Source organism: Carcharhinus amblyrhynchos, chromosome 3 (genome assembly GCF_965287045.1).
Source record: "Carcharhinus amblyrhynchos chromosome 3, sCarAmb.v2.hapA, whole genome shotgun sequence".
NCBI classification, from domain to species: Eukaryota; Metazoa; Chordata; class Chondrichthyes; order Carcharhiniformes; family Carcharhinidae; genus Carcharhinus; species Carcharhinus amblyrhynchos.
In genome coordinates this window covers 84849631-84857581 of record NC_137326.1, presented here as the reverse complement: position 1 = coordinate 84857581, position 7951 = coordinate 84849631, and the positions used below count along the sequence as shown (strand labels likewise).

The window sequence follows — 7951 nt, the reverse complement described above, 5'->3', positions numbered from 1 at the left end:
GCGGGCTCGTTGGGCCGAAGGGCCTGTTTCCCGGGCTGTTTTTGTTCTTTGTTCTTTATATATGAATGAATAAAATTCAAATGAATGAATAAGTTTTATTTGGATCTTTTTTGTAATCAGCATGATATGAATCAGAACAAAAGAGAAATGTGACAATTCCAAAGAAACAATGCCGTGCTTACACTGAGAAATGATATATAATATATAATGGTCACAGCCATTAAAGGGATCCTGACACAGGATTGTGGCAGCTGCAACAGAATTCCTTCCTGTAGGCTGAGGGGTGGGGACTGAAAGTTTTAATTTGGAAATCGCCTGACTCATTGGAGCGGCAGCAGCAGGTGAGAACTTGCTTTTAAATGCGGCTGATAGTAAATTACTTGGGATCACTGCCAAGGTGGAAATAACATTGAATCCATCTGTCCCATTCTCTACACCAAGCATTTATGAAAGGACTGATATTTTAATTCTCTTTGTCTCACAGATGGGTGAGGGAATGGAGCCTGCAGTTGCTGAGGAATCATGATGTGGAGATGCCGGCGTTGGACTGGAGTAACACAGTAAGAAGTCTCACAACACCAGGTTAAAGTCCAATAGGTTTATTTGGTAGCAAAAGCCACTAGCTTTCAGAACGCTTGCTGCTCCTTCGTCAGGTTAGTGGGAGTTCGATTCACAAACAGGGCAAATAAAGGCACACACTCAGTTTACAAAATAATAATCAAGTCTGAAAGGTACAGGCAATGTGAGTAGAGAGAGCATTAAGCAAGGGTTAAAAACACATGTATTGTCTCCAGACAGGACAGTTAGTGAGATTTTGCAAGTGCAGGCAAGTCGTGGGGTTACTGATAGTGCGACATGAACCCAAGATCCCAGTTGAGACCGTCCTCATGTGTGCGGAACTTGGCTACCAATCTCTGCTCAGCGACTCTGAGATCAGCTACTCTTCAGAAGCCTATTGCTTGCTGCAGAAGCCTGGAGTTTAACATGCCCGAAAGCCTGCCAGGGGAGGTAGTGTGCACGTGCAGGCCTCTGACACTACACATGGAGAAAGGCCTACGGGGAGGGTGGAGGGGCCTAAGGGGAGGGATAGGGCCTGAAGGGAGCGATGATCGGCTGAGGGGGGATATATTAAATTGTTAATACATTGTGAGTCCTGGACGCAGTTGTCTGGGCTCACTTGCCTTAACATCCTTGATGGTGGAGGTCCTGACAGGCAAGGATCACATATGGTCTCCACAAGACTTCGTAAGACTACCACCTCTTTCTCTCTCTCTCTCTTTCAACAAGATTAAAAATAGCAAATAAATATTAAAGCCAGTCTTCTGCCATTCCCGGGCACAAGGCTGATTATGTCGGCAGAACTGGGCTGGTAACATCACAAGAGGCAAGAAACCAGATGCAAATTCAATTTTTTACCTCTCATGAGATCTTATTGGCTCTCCATACCATTTGACCAGCATGGCCAGCTGATAAGATTGGCCTTATGAGAAAGATGCATGATTGTTGGCTAAGGGAGCTAATGATCTTATCAAATTGAAATAAAAGTTTTCCAATGCTGTTGCAAAGATTAGTAGTGACCCAGAATCATAGAATCCCTACAGTGCTGAAGGAAGCCATTCAGCCCATCGAATCTACACAACCACAATCCCACGCTGGCTCCATTCCCATAACCCACATTTATCCCATGACTTAGATTCAGAACCAAACTCTGGAAGAAAAGGAGTGAGTGACTGTAACAAATATCGTATTGAAATAACATTCTTAACTTTACAACTATTGAATTACCATTAATGATTAAAAGAAAATGAAGGAAAGATAACTTTATTAAAAAGAAAGATATGAAGAAAAAACATTTCATATATATATACACAGATAGAAAGAAACTGAGAAAGATAATTTTGCATTGATACCATACATACTTTATTTCAAATACGCACAAGTTCCCACTATCTTATAAATGTTAAGTCTTAATTGATCTGTTCGAGACAGCTCCCTAAAATGGTGAAATTCTCCTTCGTTCACACATCACCCAAGTCTCTGAATAACTTTGCACGGGTATGAGTACTTCAGCCAGTCATTCCATTGATGACTCTTCCTATCATAAAGCAGGATTCTCCAGCCTGGCATGCCCCACTCTCACTGCCAACGAGAACAGAGACCTTGGCGTTCAGCCAAATCGCCATTCTCAGTGGTGGGACTAGAAAATCCCAGACGCCGGTAGGATTTTCCCATCCCATTGCAGTGAATGGAGATTAGGCTGGGCTTGTTGCAATGGGAACATGGTGTAAACGGCCAATAACAATGTGCCCCAAGAAAGCAATTCCACAATTAATTGTATCACAACTGATTAGATGGTTAGTTATTTGATTGATTCAAAACACTATCGCTTTTAGTTTTATATTAAGATTGTCAAGGTAACTTTAAGTATTCAATACAATCTTTAAATCAAAAGCAAAGCAGAAATGAAATGGAAGAGTACAAAATTTCAACAATGAATGGTGCCAGCCTCAGGTCTACAATACGTCTAGTCTACTAAAATTCCCTAGATTCTGAAAAGGTCCCAGTGGATTGGAAAAAGATCCAATATTGTTTCATAAATGTGAAATCTAATTTATTTGACTAATTCATTAGCATTCTTTGAGAATGTAGCAAGCAAGGTGGATAAAAGGGGAACTAGTAGATGTATTTTGATTAGCAAAAGTATTCAATAAGGTACCATGCTTTTTAAATTAATTTACAGAGTGTGGGCTTCACTGGTTGGGGCAACATTTATTGCTCATCCTGAGTTGCCCTTTTGAAGATAGTGTTGTGTTGCTTTTGAACCATAGGAGTAGGCCATCTAGCCCCTCGAGCCTGCCCCGCCATTCAATAAGATCATGGCTGATCTGTCGTGTCTCAGTTCCACATTCCCGCCCTCTCCCCATAACCCTTAATCCCTCTGCCTATCAAAAACCTATCAACCCGCGTCTTAAAAATATTTAGCGAGGCAGCCTCCACCACTTCAACGGGCAGAGAATTCCAGAGATTCACCACCCTTTGAGTGAAGAAGTTCCTCCTCAACTCCGTTCTAAACCGCCCCCCCTTTACCTTGAGGCTGTGCCCTCTAGTCCTACTGTCCTTTCTGAGCGGGAAGAGCTTCTCCACCTCTATCCTATCCATCCCATTCATCATCTTATATGTCTCAAAGAGATCTCCCCTCATTCTTCTAAACTCTAACGAGTACAAGCCTAGTTTATTCAGCCTCTCCTCATAGTTCAACCCCCTCAACTCCGGTATCAGCCTAGTAAACCTCCTCTGCACTCCCTCCAAGGCCAAAATATCCTTGCGTAAGTGCAGCGACCAAAACTGCACACAGTACTCCAGCTGCGGCCTCACCAGTGCCCTGTACAGCTGCAGCAAGACCTCCCTACTTTTATATTCAATCCCCCTCGCAATGAAGGCCAGCATCCCATTAGCCTTCCTGACCACCTGCTGCACCTGCAGGCTGGGTTTTTGCGACTCATGCACAAGGACCCCGAGGTCCCTCTGCACCATCGCCTGCTGCAGTTTTTCGCCACGTAAGTAATAATCCTTCCTACCATTATTCCTACCAAAGTGGACAACTTCACACTTGCCAACATTAAATTCCATTTGCCAGTTCCTGGCCCATTCACCACTGCAGTCTCTGACATGTAGGTGCATGCACAGCACTGTTAGGGAGGAAATTCCAGGATTTTGACTCAGCATTAGTGAAGGAATGACGATACATTTCTATGTCAAGATGGTGGGTGACTTGGAGGGGAATGGCCAGGTAGTGGTGTGCCCAGGTATCTTCTGCTCTTGTCCCTCAAATGATAGTCGCCATGGGTTTGGGAAGATGCATGAAATAAGAATTCATGGTGCTGGGGATGATATACTTGTATGGATAGAAGATTTGATAATTAACTAACAGGAAACAAAAAGTTGGGCAAAAGCATTATTTTCAGGCCAGCAAACTGTTATCTGTGGAGTGCTGCAAGGATCAGTGCTGTGATTCACTATTTACATTAGTGACTTGGAGAAAGGGACCAACCATATTATCTTTAGATTTGCTAATGATACAAAGATAGGTAGGAAAGCAACTTGTGAAAATGATAGAAAGCATCTGCAAGGGGATACAGATAGGTTAAATGAGTGGGCGAACATTTGGCAGATGGTGCATAATGTGGGAAAATGTGCGACTATCTACTTCGGTGGAAAGAATCAAAAAGCAAAATATTATTTAAATGAAGACAAATTGCAGAATACTGTAGTACAGAGGGATCTTGATGCCCTTGTACATGAATTACAAGAGGTTAACACGCAGGTATAGCAAGAAATTGGGAAGGCAAATGGAATAGTATCCTTAAGTGCAAGGGGAATGGAATATAAATTAGGGAAGCCACACTACACCTCGAGGACTGTGTACAGTTTTGGTTTCCTCAAGGAAAGATGGTAATTACACCAGAGTGCTAAGAAAAATTTGGCAGGAAATTACTGAGGCACTGAATCATTAAGAGGAACTCATTAAGTATTGATGAAATATCAAAAGATAACAAAAAGATTCATCTGGCGTTCATATTCAAAAACAATGACAAAAACAAGCACAGCTAATTACATACCTAATAGTCTCCCTTTCAATCCATGTAAAATTTCATAATTCGTAAATAAAAATCTCAAAGGTCATCTGTACAATTCAAATCCAGTGAACTGCAGACAGCATGGATTCTGGATGGAAAGACTTAACCTCCTTGAATTCCTTCAGCATGGCTCTCAAATGGATTATGGTAATCCCAATTACATGATGCATCTCAAATTTCAAAGGTTTTTGACAATGTTCCAAATAAAGGCGAGTAAAAACATTCAAGGAGAAATATAGGGTACTGATATGTGTTATTGTGATATCAATATGTGATATTGATGTGAAACTGATTGAAGGTTGGGAAAGAATGAACTCTCGTTAGAGGAGCTATGTTAGAATTATGAGGGGGGGAGTTGGGTAAAGGGGGAATAGACATTGCGTGGTGGGGACGCAAAGAGACTCAAGTGCAGAACCTGTGGGCTCAGTAATGGGAACATTATTATTGCTGACTTACATAAGTGACCAGGAGATAGAAAAAGAACCCAGGTTTGATTCCCAACTTGGGTCACTGTCCGTGCGGAGTCTGCACATTCTCCCCATGTCTGTGTGGGTTTCCTCCAGTGCTCTGGTTTCCTCCACAGTCTGAAAGGTGTGCTGGTTAGGTGCATTGGACATGTTAAATTCTTGCTCAGTGTACCAAAACAGGCACCAGAATGTGATGACTCGGAGATTTTCATGCTAACTTCATTATAGTGCTAATGTAAGCCTACTTGTGGCACTAATAAACAAAGAAATAAAACTGAATGTACCAGGTGAGGTGGGAAGATGAAACCTGAGAAGGAAATATAAGAATTCCAGACAGTGGATTATAATGTATGAGTAGGCAGAAGAACCACTCCCAAAAAATAGTTTTTGTTAATTAGCACTTAAGTGTTCACTTTTCCACCTACAACAGTGACTGAAGAACTACGAGTTGGTGAACATTATATAAATGTAAGTCCCTTTTCTAAAACCCATTTTTAAGAAATAGTTGAATCTTGCACAGCGAAGTGAAGCATTAGGGTCAGCGATTAAAATGTGATGTTAAACATACCTTGTTTGGAATTAATGCAGTACCTTTGCAATGGCAAACGCTGACTTTTAACTGTGAATTTCTCTTAATGTGTACAAAAACACACAGGTTAGATGCTTTTATTCTTTTTGTCATGAAATTAGAGGTTTAGAATCTCTGAACTTCTTTGTGAGTTGCTGTTTAGAATTAGAGACAAATTGGTACTTTCTTACATTGGGAGTAAACTACAATATGGTGAATTTTGAGCAGACTCAGACTCTTGCTGCCATCAGACTTTTGAATGCTCTCCCCTTCTATTAAGTTAATCTTTCTCTACACCCAGCTATAAATGTAACACTGCATTCTGCACCCATTCCTTTCCTTCTCCCTGCGTGTTCTACGAACGATATGATTTGCCTGTGTAACATGCAAGATACAATACTTTTCACTGTGTACTAATACATGTGACAATAATAAATCAAATCAAATCAAACAATCTGTCACTCAAAAAGAGGAAGAGTGTGTCTGAAACTGAATATTGAGTCACAAAGTAATTCCTGTTTTTGGAAAGTGACTCCTTCCAGTTACTCCTCGCTTCAGGTAAATGGGAGGGAGGAGCAGGGATAAGAGGGAGAATGGATAAATACGGAACCTGGGAAGGTGGGTGAGTGAAAGGGAGATCGAGATGGATTGTTGAGAAATGAAAGGGGGATGAATGTGTGTTAGAGAGTGAGGGGAGAGGGGTTGGGTGCAGAAAAACCTTTGATGATAATATGCTTTAGGTATTAATTGGCGTAGATCAGCAGAGAATTTTTCAGGTGAAGGGACAAAAATGAACATTTTTTCTACTTTTGACTTGATGGTGGATAATACATGCGGAAAATAAAAGCAATAAACGCAGAAAATCCTGGAAATATTCAACAGCCCAAGAACTGGAGTGTGTTATCAACTATTTCAATCACCTTTTGGTTTTATGTTTTAAGCTTCATTTCTGCTTTATTTTTGTTTTGGCTGGTTCCCATTTAAGGGGCTACCCTTCTTGCTTTGTCCTTCAGTTTATTTAGTTTAGTTTAATTGGTTAACCTAAAGGAATGACAGCATCTATGGAGAGAAACAGGCAGCATTTCTGTGATCCCATGACTTGTATCGCAGTGGCAGAGATGATTCATCACTGGAGAGTGACACGTCTTCCTGATCCTGCCACTGTCAATGGACTGTGTTACCTCTACCAATGGGAAACCCGCTGTGCTGTTTCGCCGTCAGCAGGATGGGAAGATTTTGCCAGTGAGAATGGATGGAAAACTTTGACCCAAATTAATGGGCCAGATTTTACCATTGCGTTGCGCCCATTTTCAGGCACGAAAACTTGGTAAAGTTAGGTGTGAGGCAAATAGTGCGATCCGCACCCACCTCCATGCCGGTTCCCTCTTTACCAAGGCCTGAAAATGGCAGCAATCTGGACTGTGCCCGAAACAGGCACAACGGCCATTAAAATGTATTTGTATGCATTTAAATTGACTTAATGTGCTGCACACCCAATCTTACTGGCACTTCCCCCTTTACCACTGCGTTCATCCATCCAAAATCGGCATGAAATAGACATGCTCTACAAAAGTCTGATTTGGGCGCTCTGCTGCCACTCTGCTTGAGATCAGTGAGGAGGGAGGGGAGTCGACTGCCACCTGCCTGGGATCGGAGGGGAAAGGTGGGGAGGGACCCACAATCTGCCTGGATAGCAGGAGGGGGTGGGGGGACAAGGGGGTCAGTAATGATGTGGGGCTGGGGCAATGTCTCTGGTGGCCAGAGTGAGGCATTATCCGGCCCAGGAGGGATGTGGCAGGGGAGCTGCATTCTATCTTTTCTTTCGTCTGCACATGCGTAGTTGGAGGTGTCAATCAGAGCTGCAGGGTTTGGGTGCGTTAAGCCCCAACCACAGGCTTGTGCAGCATGATTCGGAATTGCTGATATTTTTTCAGGCAGAGTGCATATGGGGGTGCCTGAGAACAGATCTAAAAGTTGAATCTGAAACACTCCCAATTTGAAGTCCACCCAGCACTTAGAATCAAAATGGCAAACTGGGGCTCTGTGTTTCAGGTTGAAACGGCTTTTCATCGGAACTGATTTCAGTTTCCAGCATCTGTAATATTTTGCTTTTGTATGAGCAAAATTTCCTCTCCAAAGATCTCCCGAGTAAAATCAATAATTTAACTCTAAATAAAATGGGAGCCTATGTATGGCAAAATTCCACTAAAAATATCCCTAGGGAAAGATAGTGTAGTGTGGGAAGACTATTGTGGTGTTTATTAAGGTACTGAATCATG

At 42.1% G+C, this 7951-nt stretch overlaps 1 protein-coding gene across 5 annotated transcripts in view; it reads left to right on the top strand.

The window, feature by feature from the left end:
* Positions 1–373: 373 nt before the first annotated feature.
* LOC145340905 (SLAM family member 5-like) overlaps positions 374–7951 on the top strand; it is a 30188-nt gene continuing 22610 nt past the window's right edge. For 2 of the 5 annotated variants that reach the window (XM_080185464.1, XM_080185458.1), the window contains exon 1: positions 5494–5572. The gene's annotated coding sequence lies outside the window, so the exon portion shown is untranslated. The other 3 variants (XM_080185460.1, XM_080185459.1, XM_080185461.1) reach the window with 3 other exon arrangements.